The 17442-nt window shown below is 39.2% G+C and overlaps 1 protein-coding gene across 3 annotated transcripts in view; it reads left to right on the forward strand.

The window, feature by feature from the left end:
* The window catches only part of Slc14a2 (solute carrier family 14 member 2), a 403525-nt gene that overhangs the window by 13591 nt on the left and 372492 nt on the right, over positions 1–17442 (forward strand). The window contains exon 2 of one of the 3 annotated variants that reach the window (XM_048363015.1): positions 1460–1588. The exons of 1 other annotated variant lie outside the window; for it this stretch is intronic. The gene's annotated coding sequence lies outside the window, so the exon portion shown is untranslated. The remainder of the gene's footprint in view (positions 1–1459; positions 1589–17442) is intronic. One more of the 3 variants, XM_048363014.1, reaches the window with a different exon arrangement.

Here is a 17442-nt window from a genome sequence, read left to right on the forward strand (position 1 = left end):
CCTTCCCATCTCCTACTTCTCTTTCTCTTCCCACAGCACTCCCTTCCTCCCCTCTTTCTTTTCTTTTTTATGGGTCATCATAAACAACATATCTGACTCTTATTCAGCATTTGCTATTGGCCAGACATTGTACCAATGGTCTGTGTATGCTACATTTTTATTGTCACACAAAAGTTCACTTTGTAGAGAATACATTTTCTAGATAAGGGTGGGGAAGAAAAGAAGGAAGGAAGCAAGTGAGGGGAGTCAGGCAGGCAAGCAGGATTCTTTACAAAGATTGAAAAATCATGGTTCAGTGGATGAACTCAACCATCTCATTGGAAATGCCACTTCTACCATAATAAAGAAGCAACATAAATTCACTATGGTGTTACCTTAATGCCAGTGTATTTTGAGGCATAGGGCAAATGGCTTCAATTATGTATGCATGTGGATTTGATATATTAACTTGAAAGTAAACATCATAGTCTTTTAAATGACATTTTATTGAATTATACATTGAATTTGTTACAATGGGGAGGACAGTAGAATATTTTACTTATTTATATATTATGTATAATTGTAGCCCTATAGATAAAACTTGCTTCTATGCTATTTCACTTAGTGTAATGCACGTGTTAGCATTTTTCGTGCAAATCTCCCCAAAACCTTATTCTCTGGAGTTAATTTTCAAATTGCAAGAAACTGTAGAAAGTCTGTGGGAGGAGAGGCATGGCAATATTATGGTTTTGAAGACTACATTATTGGTTTGAAGCGCAGAAGAACTGGTTAATCCAGAACCTGTAACTTCCTAGCTGTATGACCTGAGGCAAAGGCTTTTACCTGTTAAGAAGCCTATCAAGGTTCCCCCTTGGTAAGCATGGGGTAGTGACAGCTCCCATCAGGAACATATTTCTTTCCTTTATCATGATTTCCACCTACTATAATAGTGGCCCCCAATGTATAACCATACCAATATTGACCCATATTTATCTAATTGACATATGTTTGTGTGTTTGTGATAGTGCTCACAGATGCAATCATGCTCATGAGAACACCCACTTATGCCTTACCTTCGAGGTAGCATTAAACCTAAGGGGTATGACATACTTGAATGTATTCATTTTAATCTATGTGATATACCTTGCCTACTGAGCTATGAAAGCTAATTGTATCCCTTTGCTCTGTCTTGGTAACAAACCCCACGGATACCACAGGTGTGTCCTACTGCCATCTAGTGGGAAATCCCATTTTCCACCCCACAGAGCCCTAGCCATTGTTCCTGCTAATCATTTTTATTTTATTTTATATTTATTTTTATTGTAAAGGTGATTTACAGAGGGTTATAGTGACATTAATCGGATGATGAGTACATTTCTTTTTGAGCAGTGTCATCTCTTCCTTGCTAATCATTTTGAGGCTGCCTCCATCATTATCCAAAATGGCCACCCTGAGTGAACTGCTCTGTATCTCTCTTTAGAGTCTTCCCAGTTTTCTCCGAGTGTTTCTTGATGTGAGCACCTCCCACTGGGATATTCCCACCACCAGAACAAGGAAAAGGCTTAAAGGACCTCAGTCTACTGCGCCAACAGGACCTGAATGACTGTGAGTAAAGCATCATTGCTAAGTCCATATCATCTACACCTAGAAGGAAAACTTTATCCTATGAAGTTAGCTCCTCACGTTCTCCAAATATAGAAATACCTTCTTTCTCTGTAAAAATAGCTTTGATCTTTTCATGAGAACTTTGGCTCACAGAGAGATGCCATAGACCAATTTTTTCAAAGAAATGAGATGGCATTAGTCTTCCTGTCATTATGAAGGAATCCAGGTTATCTGTAGAAATTGTCATTGGTATTAATTGATTAACCCATAGGATATAATCTTTATTTCCTTTGCCTATTGGATTTTATGTATCAAAAGGATTGATAGAAGTGGAAGAAAACCAGGTCCTTAGAGTTGTGTTTATATTGACAATTTATTATACATGTTTTTTATTCCATTTAAAACTTTGAAGGAGATTTTGAAATGCCAATGTAGATAAGGTGGGGAATACATACACTAATTAATATCTTGTTGATTGGTTAATTAGGCCAAAGAGTTAATAAAAATGCTATTGAAAAACAGCTATATCAATATCACTGTTCCAAAAGTAATGGCCAGATGAATTAATTATCCTATTCAGATTTCTCACATAACAAAAGGGTATATACTAAATGAGGGGGAAATATCAACCTGTGGTCACCAGTCTTTCATCCCCCTACTCTAGACATACTCCAGCAACAAGGACACTTAAATTGATCTGAACAATTGCTTTATTATTTCACACGAATCATTCCTATACTTGTGACAATCATGCTTTTTGTACCTTTAATAAAAGTGATCACAGCTTTCTACCTAATAGTCCCCCATGTTTTACGATAACAGCTAGAATACAAATAGAGAAAGGACAAACAAGAGAGAAAGAGAAGACACGGTTTATCACTAAACTAGATTTGATACCATCTTGTTGCTGCTAATTTAAGCCAAGTCTTCTGGAAGAACATAGGAATTTAGACCAGAAATAGAATGTGCTACCCTCTTTATTATAAACACATAGATTAAAAGTATGTGAATTTACTCAACCTGACTCATACTATAAACTTTACTCAATTAAAAGCATTGTGTTTGTTTTGGCAAGAGTCAAAACAAGTTTGCTTTCCTATGCCTTTGTTAAAGGGGCAAGTATTGGCCATTCTATTTCATTGTGGGAATTCAGATTGTAAGACCCTGAGCAGGGAGACAAAGAAAGAGGTAACAAAAGTGCCATGCTTCTGTTATACTTGAAGTAAATGATTTTCAGTAAGATTCTTCATCAGAAGAATATATCTGTTCCTCTAAATCTGACCTTGCATGCCTGTAATGTTATATTCTGTACTTAACATTTCTTGCTACCATTTGGAAATCATTGTGACTACACTGGTCCTTATTGATAATTTTATGTAGCATAATCCATCACCATGTTGGATATTGGGCAGAGAGCAGGTATTACTTTGTCTTTTACTTGGTGTTCAGACAGCTCTCATTGATTTCTTGGCTTGCATGTTTGTTACATGATGATTTGCACTTTTCCTGTATTGTATTTATCCAGATTATGTTTCAGGCGAGTCTACAACCTATCATCATTAACAACAAACATTTATTGAACATTTATGGTCTGTGGATCAGGCTCTAGATTAGGTATGGGGGATGATGAGAGGAATTTAATGTGATCCTTACCCTAGAGGATTTTATTATCTATTGGGCCATGCTTGTTACCTAACACCTCATACTGAGTGAATACTACAGGTAATAAATATTCTTGGAGTTCAGAAAAGGCAGTAAATGATAAGGGCTGGATAGTCATAAAGGCTTTTAGAATTGGATGAAATTTGAGTGATATTCTAAAGGTATGAAGGTTCTTTTTATAGGATGCTAAATATGAATTTCTGAACATCACTGTGCCAGAAAAGAAGTAATGCTTGTATCTTTAAGCTACAGTTGCCTTATTAAGTATTTATAAACTTAAGACTGAGAGTCAATATTCACCTGCTTTCCAAAGAGCTTCTTATAGAGTCCTATGGTGATTATTCTTGTGTACCTCATCTTGCACACTAAGGAAAAGCCAACCAGTTTGATAACTTTATCATGAGACTCCCTGGCCTGCTTGTCAACATTTAAGATTGTCTTTTCTTTATCTAAAATTTTCCTCAGTCCCCTCTCCCTCACCCTAATCAGAAAAAAATGATCATTCAATGAAGTCTTAAACGATACTGATTTCCAAAGTAAGAGTAGGAATAGAATAAAAGCATGCTTTTCTTGTGTGCGCAGCTTCACAGAGTGAGGAGAATTTGAGCTTGACCCGGGAGAGTATATTAGTACCTCAAGGGAAATATCCACTGATGAGAAGTTACAGGCCTTTTCATCTATAAGGAAGAGGTGTGCAAACATTTTTGAAGATTGAAAACTTCACTTATTACTTCCATGGGACCTCACTGGTCCAGATAGATATTTGCCTCCACTTATTGATGGGAATTATCTCAAGAAGAGGGTCTGTGGCAGGATTACCAATGTTCTAAGGACCAAGCTCAAGACTTGTCTAATACCAATTCTTGGATCTTTTTCCATGAGTCTTTCTGTGATTTCTCTTATCTTATTCTTTTTTCTAAATCTATCATTTACTTTGGCTTTGGTGAAATAAGAGTCAAGGAAGACATTAAGTACACGGTTTCATCTTTTCATTTCTTCTTGTAGTTTATTTTTATAGGAACATCTATTACGATCAGCAGGAAGTGTGGCAAAGATCTCCAGTAGATTCCAGCCTATTATTAAACATGTGACAAGAGGTCAACATTTACATATTCTAAGTTAAATGGGTCCAAAACCAAAAGAATGTACTGTATAACTGTTTTCCTCATTTCCTGTGAGTAGTGGTAGGGTAGATTTAAACATTCCAGTTAAAGACAATTTGAGCTTATTTTTTTAAATGTAATGTGATCTGATTTGTGCAAATATTTAGTGAGTTGAAAGTACAAGACTTCAACAAGCAGCATCTCTCTGTCCCCTCTCAAGCTGGCTCTATATATGCAGAGAAGGGACCCGTTTTTCAGGAATTAGTTACTGTCTTCCCTGTGGTCCTCACAGCAGGCAGCCAGAGTGTGGTGGTCTTGTCTGATTTCTGAACGTGTGTTACCAATACTTGCTTATTTTGGCAAATGTTACCTATTTGTTTTGTTTGGTTGTTTAGGTGTGTGTGTGTGCGCGCGTGTGTGTGTGTGTGTGTGTGTGTGTGTGTGTGTGTGTGTTTGATGTTGTTTTCCTTAGACCCTGGAAACCACCATTCCATTCTGTCTTTATGAATTTGACAGCTCTAAACACTTGATAAATATGAAACCACAGAACAGGGTTTTTTGTTTTGGTGCCTGCTCCTTTTTTCTCACTTAATTGACTTAACTAAACATCTTTATGTTTCATCCATACTGTAGCATGAGTTAGAATTTCCTTCCTTTTTAAGGCTAAATAGTGTTGGTGACAGGCACTACCACATTTTGTTTATGTAACATATCAGAATCTAGAGAACAGTAGAAGGATCATTACAACTCTGTGGACATCTACATACATATCTGGGTATTTGGGGTTTTCCTTGTATTATGAGCTATATAACCATTTGACTAGAATATGTTTCTTCAAAAGAATATTTCATGCAATATCAACCGAAAATAGTATGTCTTCTGAAGCAGTTACTAGTTCTAAGGACAAGTAAAATAATAGCTTAGATTAAAAAAAAATAAAAAAAAATTAAGTCTTTAAACTTTCATTCTTCTATAAGGCTTTGAAGTAGCTACAGATATCCAGTATTCCCCAGGGTACTAAATCCTAAAAGATGTTCTCCACTACAGGAGCATCAAAGGTCAAAGAAATTTGTGAGTGTTGCTTCTGGGATCATACATTTCCTGGGTTCTCAGGGTATACAGCATTTAAAAATTCTCCTAGAATTTTTGCTGCACACACACACACACACACACACACACACACACACACTTCATTCCTTTTCAGAATTTTCCAAGTACACCTACACCTAAAGTCATTTCTAAGTTATAAGCACATCTTTGAAATATACTGTATGAAAACAAGTTAAATTTTAAGGAGATGATAAAGAAGAGAAAGAAACCAGCTGAGAAAGTGGTCAGGCAAGATCTCTCAAAACTCTGAGCTGAGTGGATTGTCATCTTCAGTTTTCCTATCATTGAGACAAATGGCTTACATTCATGGCCAGAATTCACTGGTGATTTTCTTTAGAATCCTTTAGCTAAACTCAAGAGTTTTTTTGTTTGTTTGTTTTGGTTTGTGTTTCAGAGAAAGGAGGATACAAATAAAAAGTTAAAATGTAAAAACAAAACCACAATGACAAATTGAGGTATTAAATAATTTTGTCTGAATTTTTATGGAAGACATAACAATATTATTTAAATAATTTTGTTTGAATAGGATATAAATAAAACATTTCTCATACTCCTTTGATTTGTGAAAGAAAAAACTTATGTAGGCGGTTAAGACCTGTGCTAGACTTGTGTTCACCACAGAGGACTGCTTATTAGCTAGGAGTCCCCTAACTGGGAAAATCAAGTAAAGATGAGAAAGAGTTTAAAAGGTGGAAGGAGGTTATTAAAGCCATGAATAAGATAGGGGGCTATCTGTGATTAATGGGGAAAGATGTATTTTTAAAAGAGAAAGAGTAAAAAAAAAATGCCACAATTTCTCATTCCCATGATTCTAAAAACCCGAAATACTAGTAACTAAATAAACACTCTTCATAACTTACTAAATTTCTCATTATTTGTTTTTCATCTCTATTTTCCAAATTTTCCAGAATAAATATTAAGTTTTCTTTTAAACAAAACATGGGTTTCTGGAGGGGACAAGGAGGCTGGATAATACATTACCAAATGATACTTCAGGAAGGTGAGAATTCTACAATGGACTTAAGTGAATAGACATTAATAGCTAATACCTCAGAGGTGGAAAAGCAATAAATAAGCAAAGTCATGCACCATGAAGCAATTCCAAGAGACAGAATCTTCAAGGCTGATGTTGGAAGAATTTTAAGCACTTTGAATCTCAGTTATTTGGTGAATGAATAGGGGTCTAGCTTACAAAACATCATTAGATGAGAAAATGAATAATATTGAGTCTTTATCCAGTATAATCATTCATAATAAATGTAAAAGTACTTATATGTTCCTGATAGTGAGTGAGCAAGTAGCTGATTTGGAAGTTGTAAAAATGTCTCCGGCAGAAAATATCATCTAATCCTGTTCAAAGTAAGTCACCTACTCGTAGGTGATTGGTCGCTTGCACTGGGTATATCTTACAGGAGAGAGTGTCTGAGGTGAATACCATTTAGAAAGAATTGTCAAGCCTTTTTTCCCCAATATAGTTATTTAAACTTTTTTTATTCACAAACTAAAAGTCAGTTTTGTTGTTACTCAGTCCTACATTTCTGGGTTCTGCTAAGGGGAAAAGTTGGTTAGCAAACAGAATGGTTTTGGTTTGCCATAAATTCTAGAAATGGCATCCACTAATTCATCAAGCAGAGTCAGAGTTTTTAACTTATCTGATTCAGCCTTGACCTGGACCCATGAATGGTTCACAAAGAAACACATTTATCATTCTATTGGCATAGGCAGTGGATTTCAGGACAGGACCTGAAGCTGTTTGGAATATACTCACCATCAACCAGCTGCCGAGAGCTGATAGCCTACAATTGTGGTCTCTGATTGCTAGACTCAAAGTTGATCTGAAACTAATTTGAACCAATTAGGGAATGTATACATCTGTGTTATTGCTAGGGCTGCCCTCAAAGTGCCACAGATGAAGTGACTTAAGCAAAAGAAATTTATTTTCTCACAGATCTGGAGAGTAGATGTCCAACACAAGGTAGGTCAGGTTTGCTTTCTGATGATTTCTCACTGTCTGGCTTGTGGATGTCCACCCTCATTCTGTGTCTTCAAAAAGTCTTTTCTTGGCATATGTGCATCCCTGGTATCTCTTTTGTATTTCTAAATTTCATCTTCTTACATAGGCTACCTTATTGGCCTCACTCTAACATAAAGCCTGTCTTCAAGTACAGTCACATTCTGAGGTCCAGAGCATTATATGCTGAGGTACTGAGGCTTCTCTGTTTGAATGTTGGCACAGGTCAATTTAACTCATAATATCGTTATCTTAGCAAGTCATTTATTTTTGTACAGGTGAAGTTAGGTTGGGAAATAGAGGTATCAAATACGGTCAACATATCTTCTAGTTGCCACCTTTGCCCTTCTCTCTCACTCGTCTCCATTGCCCAGTGTCATCATTCCAGTAGGAGGGTACTATGGCTTTCCATATCTTCTGGTTCCACATGCTCAGTTTATTAAAGAAGTAAAGAAGTACCTTTCATCAGCTGGAATTTGAAAATTCAAGAGAAAAGTTTCCATCTGACCTACCCTCTATCATTTGGTTTTCCGTGGACCAATCAGGGTTGCAATGGCATTGTGATGGATTCAGCATCTTGTCAAGATGAATGATAGACCTTCCTGGAAAATTTTCAAGAATGTGTGAGGTAGGATAAAGAGGAATTCTTCCAAAGAAGAAAATTCCAGAAGTGTGACCAAAACTCTGTATGTCACTAGGAATCAAAAACAATAAGGGAAGTAAAAACGGTCCCAGTGCAATATAATAAGGACTCTGGATAGTGATCTACTCTTGGCAGAGCAAATGCACTTGGTGGGAACACTGGACAATTTTAGCAAGAAGAGGGGAGGAGAAGAGTCAGCAAAGACCCTACATGAATGATGAATTTAAAGACAAGGAAATGAAGACTAGCCAAGTAAAATGAGGAATGGGAAAGATGTTCAAAGGCTTAAGTGGGAGCTTTAAGGGTGACTGCAGAAATTTCAGCATGGTGGAGAGGAGTGTAAAAGCTGAATATACATCCTCAAAAAAGTGAATATACATCCTCAACATAGGCACACTTTGCAAGGCTCAGAGTGAATCAAAAGAGAGCCTGCATTTTTGGCTGCCTTCCCAATGAAACAACAATGCTCGGAATTTTTCTTAAGATAAAGATGTGAAGAGGGAAAGCGATGAGAAATGTGGAAAGCAAAATTGGGTTTAAGCCCTCTTAGGAAACCTAACATTTCCCATGGTCTGAGTAGAGTAACACTGATGTAAGTCTTTGACAGTAACTGACATTCTGACCAAAAACATCCCCACTTTGATTCTCAGTTTACTCATTTATTTCAGTTGAAAGAATTTAGACTGTGTGAACTTTTAGGACCTTGCTGGGTCACTCAGTTGCTTATCTTTCTGTCCAACAAGTATGTAGCTTGAAAACCGGTTATCAGTTCCATCTGGCCTCGGTACTGACCTGATTCAGGAATGCAAAAATCCTTATTTGGCTCAGGTCCTATCCATGAAGAACTGCAGATTAATCATCAGGGTTTAACTATGAACAATAGAATATAAGTGCGAGATCACCATACTGAGACCAACGTTTGAGAGGTACAGACAATTCTGAGGTAAGCACTTGAGGAAAGAGGGGCATTTAGACTACAGTAGAGAGAAAAGTTTCACAGAGCAAGAGGTTTGTAGCTGGGCTCTAAGGATGACAGTGATTAGCACTGATAAAGTTAGGGAGGGAGATTATGAAGAAGGGGCTCTGGGTTTTCGCTAAAGGGATAAAAGCAAGAAAGTAAAAGAGACAAAAGACAAAGCTTATCCTAGAGAGAGGCAGTCAGGTCCAGCAAAGTCACCAACTGCCCTCCTGATGTCACTGTACACTGTCCTTTCTTAAAACATTCTAGGTCATTTTGTTGTTGTTGTTGTTGTTTTTGGCCAGTCCTGGGCCTTAAACTCAGGGCCTGAGCACTGTCCCTGGCTTCTTTTTGCTCAAGGCTAGCACTCTGCCACTTGAGCCACAGTGCCACTTCTGGCCATTTTCTACATATGTGGTGCTGGGGAATCGAACCCAGGGCTTCATTTATATGAGAGCACTCTTGCCATTAGGCCATATTCCCAGCCCCATTCTAGGTCATTTGTATCCCATTGTTTGACAAGTCACATTCAGGGAATCAACTCCTTACAAATTACTTTTAGATAGAAGGTCTCCCCCTCTGGTAGCCCTTAATTCCCAAATAACACTCAGCTAGTGGTGCCGAGAATTGTTTCCTTCTTTTTCAGTGCCAGTCAAGGCTACAGCCAATCCATGAAGGCTGATGAGGAGTATATGAAAATAGCCATTTCTAACATTCAAACTTTGATTGTTGACCCTCATGGCCAGCAGGAGGACATACCATTCACTGTGTCCTTAAGTCTTTGAATGCTCTCAGTCACCTTATGAGGTAGGTTTTTGATCAAGTATTTGTTTGGTGGCTGTCCTGGAACAGTCAAGATGTTCAAAGATTTAGAGTAGAGTTGGGTTCTACAGAAAATACAAAAACAGTTTTCTAACTATTAGTAGAAGTTGTTGCTGTAGACCAAGTATGGACATGAACTTTATAGTGAAAAGATGAGACAAAACTGGATAGACCAAGGCAGGAGGCTATAGAAGATTCACAACTTGGGAGCCAGAAAGAGCAAAGTTCCAACCTTGACCTTATTGAGTCCGTGGACAGTGACAATTTCCATGTACTTCAATTGGCTGAAATGTAAAGTGAGGCTATTGGCAGGACTGTGATGAATATTATACTTTTAAGATATATCAAGTTCTGGATTGGGGATATACCTGAATGATAGAGTACTTGTCTAGTATGTGCAAAGACTTGAGTTAGCACCGTTCCAGGCACTTTCAATGAAAGATTGGGTACACTTCCAATGAAAAATTGTTTTTGTGTTTGAGGAATTAAGACTATCCACCTCTTTCTCCTCAGGCACAGAATGACTACCTCCATCTAGAAACTTAGGCTTACCATGCATTTAATTTATCTAGTTAATTCTTCATTTCACTTGTGACCTTATTTAATTGAAGAACACATAACTCCTGCCATATATCAGGCTCAGGGAAGCACAACAAGGCACAGGTGCTATACTGTTTTGTCTCCCATCTAGAACAAAACCAGAGAAAAAGTCCTTTATTACTCCCTACATATTAGAGATACTTGGAAAAAATCAGTCAGAAATCCTAGATTCTGCTAATGGATAGTTGAGAAGGAAGTTCATCCTCCAACAGGCTCTTCTTTCCAACAGCTAGTTTTCATCTCTCTCTCTCTCTCTGTGTGTGTGTGTGTGTGTGTGTGTGTGTGTGTGTGTGTGTGTGTGTGTGTACATGTTGGGAGGTATATACCCTCTCTCCAACCTCTTACCCAAGATAAGTTTCCATTTCAAATCATTACAGGAAAGACAGCCAACTCTCCCAAATGGCCAATGGAAACAGATGGATGCCTTCTTCCAGATCTCTTAACGGCTCTGAGATCCAGCCAGCCCTGCCGGCTGGAGGTAGAGGCCAGCCACCTTGGACAGATCCTTAAGGCTGAGGACCCACCCCACCCCCAACCAAGGCTCTAGGCTCTTCTGTGTTGTAGCTGAACTCTGTGGGGGTAACTCTAGGGAAACAGGGCCTTTGTGAACTGTGCCTTTGATGAGAAGCATAATATAAATACAAATTGCTATTCTGTCAGCTTCTGAGGAGCCACTTCAATCCGTTTGGGCACCTTTGATTTTGCTCTCTCTAATTCCGTTTCTCCTTTAAAAAATTTAATAAGAGCATGTTTTCATCTGGCCTCAAGGGAGTAATTTATTTATTTAAAGTAATAATAAAGTTTCAGCATAATCCCTAGTTCCCAAGGGGGTAAGGAGACTCTTTGAACAATTTATTTTTCCCATCCTTGAAGTGTGAGGGAGACTGAGAGGCTGCCTTGTGGGGTCCCAGGGCCTACTGCCATGGTAACAGCCAGAGCCTCTGGGCTGCCTGGCCATCAGCCGCTGGGAAACAGGCAGTTGAAAGATAGACTTCTAGATCTCTTCTTTCCCTCTCTCAGCTGCAAGCCCCCTCCTCTTTAAGAAACTAGTGAGTAAGCTAGCAGCTCACACTTATAATCCTAGCTACCTAAGAGGCTGACATTGGAGGATTGTGGTTCAAAGCCAGCCTGGGTAGGAAAATCTGCGAGACTCTTATTTTTTTTTATTAAGCACCAAAAAGTAGAAGTAGAACTGTGGCTCAGGTGGGAGGGCACCAGCCTTGAGGGAAAAAGCTAAGGGGCAATGCCAAAGCTCTATGTTCAAGTCCCAGTACCAGCACAGAGGGAAAGACAGAAGGAGAGACAGACAAAGACAGATAGAAAGAAAGAAGGAATGAAGGAAGGAAGGAAAGAAGGAAAAAAGGGAGGGAGGAAGGGAGGGAGGGAGAGAGAGGGAGGGAAGAATGAAGGATAGCGCACCAACTTAGTCATGAGATTAAGAACTGTAAAATCCATTATGACCAAGTGGACTCAAGGTCCAGAGTGGCAGCTCATATGAAGGAAATCAGGGCAGATGAGTAGGCAACTGCTTTGTGTTTCCTCTGCTTGATTCCCTCTACCATTTATAAAAGCATACACCACTGTTTATATATATACTTAATAAATTGAATACAGTTTGTATGATTCAGTAATTTGTCCAAGATTGTATAGCTTATAGTAAGTGACAGACTTTGGGCCTGAAATTAAAATTAATTCTAGAACCCATTTGAATCTACTCTGTTAATTACCTCTCGGGAATGGTTGGGGATAGAAAGGAGATGAGAGTAGTTATGTCAGTTAAGAATAGATTTGAGGGGCTGGGGATATAGCCTAGTGGCAAGAGTGCCTGCCTCGGATACACGAGGCCCTAGGTTCGATTCCCCAGCACCACATATACAGAAAATGGCCAGAAGTGGCGCTGTGGCTCAAGTGGCAGAGTGCTAGCCTTGAGCGGGAAGAAGCCAGGGACAGTGCTCAGGCCCTGAATCTAGCAATAGTCAATACCTGTCAATCTAACTACCCAGGAGGCTGAGATCTGAGGTTCACAGTTTGAAGCCAGCCCAGGTATGAAAGTCTATGAACCTCTTATCTCCAATTAATGAGGAGAAAACTGGAAATGGAGCAGTGTCTCAAGTACTAGTAGAATGTAAGCCTTAAGCAAAAAAGTTCACGCAACAATTATCTCAGCTACAGTGGGAAGCATCAAAGGGAGGATTGCACCCAGGCTAGCTCATGTGAAAAGGAGAGATCTTATCTTCAAAATAACCAGAGCAAAATGGTCTGAAAGCATGTATCAGGCAGCAGAGTACCTGCCTAACTAGTGTAAAATTCTGTTTTGTTTTTGTTTTTGTTTTTTGCCAGTCCTGGGCCTTGGACTCAGGGCCTGAGTACTGTCCCTGGCTTCTTTTTGCTCAAGGCTAGCACTCTGCCACTTGAGTCACAGCGCCACCTCTGGCCATTTTCTGTATATGTGGTGCTGGGGAATCAAACCCAGGGCTTCAATTATGCAAGGCAAGGCTCTTGCCACCAGGCCATATCCCCAGCTAGTGTAAAATTCTGAGCTCAAACTCTAGTACTGACAAAGAGGAAGGAAGAAAGGAAAATGTGAAGAAGGAAAGGAAGGAAGGGAGGGAGGGAGGGAGGGAGGGAGGAAGGAAGGAAGGAAGGAAGGAAGGAAGGAAGGAAGGAAGGAAGGAAGGAAGGGAAGGAAGGAAGGTAAAAAAAAAGAAAGGTTATATTTCCTCAAATTTCACATCTTTATTCAGAGCAGAAAAATGGAAGAGGGTTGACAGTATCTAACTAAAGAAACTACAGAAACAACCTCTTTTCAACAAAAGCATACTACTCCATCTTAGGTGAAAAAGGGGTCACTTGAAGGCAAGCTGAGTAAAGCAGGCATCTGTCTTTCCTTACTCTGCAGTGCGAGGACATGATGGCTCTTTGCCACACGGTTCCTTGGCTTAAACACAAGATGGCCATTATTAAGTGTTCAGAAAGAAGAGGAAGATGGTGGACAGGAGATTTCAAGTACAAAGATGTTTTATTGGCCTCTAACAGTATACCACAGAATGAACAGACACTCATCTCTCACAGCTCTGGAAGCTGGGAAATCCAAGATCAAGGCACTAGCGCAAAGCCTTGTACTGCATCCTCATACAAGAGAAGGTAGCCAGTCAAGCAGAAGAAGGACACCCTTTTACAGTGGGCTGAGCCCCTTTAGAGAATGAGGAGGGCTCATGGACTGTCTCTTAAAGGTCCCGCCTCTTTTGCCCTCCCATTGGCAACACCTGAGTTTTAGAAGGGCTACATGCAAACTACAGCAGATGGTGCAACTTGGCAAGGTATGGATCGCCCAAAGTTTGGTGGAGAGCTGGTGGGAAAATATGCTCCAAAGCCAACTGGGCTTGGATGAGAGCAAGATGAAGGCGCCAAGCATCGTCTGTACAGGCATGCACTGTTGTTTCCATACCCCTGTCAGCTACATTCTCTGGCTCATGGCTCTAACAAGATGCATATGTGTTACTTACTTTAATTTGCTAAATTTCAAAGAACTTGTCCCAAGCCCCAGGGCTGGATTCCATTGCAGGAAAAAGGTTCTAGGTTTATATATGCAGGGCTTTGTACTCCATTTTAAGTAGATTGTATCACTGTAAATAGATCATAGAAGAATTCTTCCTTTTCTGTTTCTATTTGTTCATTGAGCATGTCTTTTCTATAAGACAAAAGGGGATCTGTCATTGATTAAAGGGATTAAGAATAAGAACAAGGACAATGGGGGTTGTGTTAGTGACAGGATATAGGGTGATTTATTACAAGTATTGCAACAGTTTCTTTAAAGTGGAACTGTATTTGGGTTAAGAAGAGGAGGAAAAATAGTTCAGGTCATTGGCAAATAATGGTCCAGTTAACATGAGAGTAGTGAGTCTTAATGAATGGAATTGTCAGAAACCTTTCCAGAGGTGGAGGTGTTTCCAGCAGGCTTGAGGGAGCACTCTGGGAGCACTTGATGTAGCGATACCTTGCCTGCCTTGGAAAGACCCAATGCTACCAGATGAGATCCTCTGTGGCTCTTGGGTTCACCAGTCTCTGCAGGGGAATTCTAGTCTCTCGGTGCCATATGATAGATGAAATGTGGATTGCAGCCAGCAAGTCAGGACATAGGTCTTCAGTGTTCTTCCATGAGAGAACTTTTTTCCTAACATGTCTCTGAGCTCATTCCTTCTCTTCTCAGCTGGAAAACAGAGAACATACCCCTTTGTAGTGTGCAGACGAGCCAAGATTATTTTGCTTCTCACAGGATCTTCTCTTGAACTCATTCCTGGTGTCTGTTTTCCTCAACCTCACTAGACTCAGATGTGAAATGTCATGCTTCACCATTTGGCCTAAGAAATCTAGCATCATTGAACATTCTGGAAGTTCAATAGCTTGATGGATGCTTTATACAGGTTGCAAGGAAACAGCCCAATGGGTGTGGTCCAGAGTGGCCATCTTGCCTGGATGTCACAATTCTTAGATGCTATCTCTTCAAGATGAAAGGCTCCTGTCATGTGGCTGTCTATGATCACATAGTGGCTAGGAAACTGGCATAGTCCACTCTTGAATGATCTGGTTGCTCTTTTCTAGTACATTTTCCCCTTACTACCATCAATCACTACCTCCCCAGGGAAGACATCGTAAAAATTGCTTCAAGTTGTACCCTCACTAAACCACATTTGGTTTGGTGGGTGCATCGTTCCTTACATCTATACTGTGCATCATGAGCCTGTAGTCTTTCAGGAAACAGACAAGGTACACAACTTCAATTTTGAAAGTTTAAGAATATGATGTGGTCCAGACTTTTTTACTGAAGTTTTCTCTAGCTAACCCTTGTGCTGAATTAGGCCCCAAGGCAAGTGCTCAAATGCCCACAAATACAAGCTACAAGTTGGGAGTTAATAAGTATCTTATATGCCACTTGAGAAGCACACCCACAAAGCCAGAAAGGGATGATATGATTAAAAATATAATCAAGGGGCTGGGAATATGGCCTAGTGGCAAGCGTGCTTGCCTCCTACACATGAAGCTCTCGGTTCGATTCCCCAGCACCACATATATGGAAAACAGCCAGAAGGGGCGCTTTGGCTCAGGTGGCAGAGTGCTAGCCTTGAGCGGGAAGAAGCCAGGGATGGTGCTCAGGCTCTGAGTCCAAGGCCCAGGACTGGCAAAAAAAAAATAAATAAATAAAAATAAAATAATAATAATAATCAAGTGCCAGGCTGCCTGACACAGGCTACTAAGGTTATGTTGGTCCTAGAAGAATCTATAAGAAGGGGCTGCCAGCTGATTTCCTGCACCCCAACTTTTCTCCAACAAAATGCCCACGTGACATTTTTGCATAGTTCCTGGTTAAGGTATTTTCCTCTTCTTGCAATTGTGATTCTAACAGTGAGAAATTTGGGACTCCCTTAGCTTTGCATTAAGGAACAATTTTCTACCACTGAGATATGACCAGAAATGGTGGTATTTATGTAGAATCTAGGTGAGCGTCTTTCTTCAGGATTGCAGAATTCCTGTATTCATCAAGACATTCCATAAATCAACAATATAAAGTTTGCATTTTTTCTAATCTAAACCCACAGACTATCAAAAACACATGACTGGAATGCTGTCCTTGTTCAGGGTGAGCAATCTTCACAATTGAAGCTTGTGCAATACAGATTACATAATTCTTTGTCTCTAATAGATGAGTTGTATTTTTCTTTCTTTTTGTCTTTTTTTTCTTGGTGGGAATAAAGTCTAGATAGGGAACCAGCACTGAATACTTAGGAGCACTGTTAGAAACCAAACACTAAATTTCCATAATCCGTGGTCTTACTTAGAAAACATTTTGAACAAGGACACGAAATTTTATACCAAGAAAGGACAGTTCTTGGGGTTCTATAGAGAAACGAAGTCAAACTACAATTGGACTTTGTGTTCCATGTCACTCATTCAGCTCATAGTTTCCTTTAGCTGTGTTGATTGTTTTTAAGCACCTCTTGGTCTTACTGCCTCCCAAGTATGCCTGTTTCTGAGTTCATTTCTTACCCTTTCCACTGGCTCAACTATAATAAGCATGTGCCATTGGTCACAGTAGCTTCATGTTTCTACATGAAGAGATAACAAATGCAATTTGTCTTATCTTCATACGGTGGTCTTTGCTTTTATGGATGTAAGGGGAGGCTTCAGAGTTCTTTGCCAGAAAAGTAAGAAATTAACTTATTAGAAGAATTCAGGCTTAATATTAGATAATGAAAGACCACCTCAACTATTCATTGTGTCCAGAAAGCTGATGTCCTTCAGGCATTATCTGAACCTACAGTCAATGATTGTATATTGAAAGTGTAGAATAATTAAGTACTGACTATTACATTCATTTATCGTCCCATCACTATCAGATTAGCAAAAATCCCAATAGAATTGTTGATGCAATCCTGGACTGAGAATATAGAGCCTTAGCCACTAAAAATTATTGCCTAAAATATCTCCAAAGGCCTCACATTGCAATTGTAAGGTAGAGAAGTGTCTGTTACTCTATTGGGGATGAATAAATTTCAGAAGATTACCATTTATTCCTGACTGTACACAATCTCAGAGAATTCAAATACTTGATCTCAGTACATTTGCTTATTGGACATTTGATAAGTCTTTCTTCTGCCAAGAATTTCATGACTAAAGTAAATTTTAAAAACACTTATTTTAATCTAACTCCTCTATTTTCACAGTTAGGATATGAAACCTTCAAATAGTTAATTGACTTCTAAGACATTATACATATTTTTGGAGATAAAGCTAGAAGAATAGCAGTCATTTTGACAGGAGATAGCTAAGTGGGGGTATAAACTGCCCTAATTATTTTTATTTCAGCCATTCTAGTCTTCTGATTTCCATTTTCTGTTTCTACCACAAATCAAGCATTCTCCATCCCAGGCCTGCTTGGAGAACAAATTTT

The sequence above is a fragment of the Perognathus longimembris genome, chromosome 15 (assembly GCF_023159225.1).
Source record: "Perognathus longimembris pacificus isolate PPM17 chromosome 15, ASM2315922v1, whole genome shotgun sequence".
In the NCBI taxonomy this organism is placed as follows: domain Eukaryota; kingdom Metazoa; phylum Chordata; class Mammalia; order Rodentia; family Heteromyidae; genus Perognathus; species Perognathus longimembris.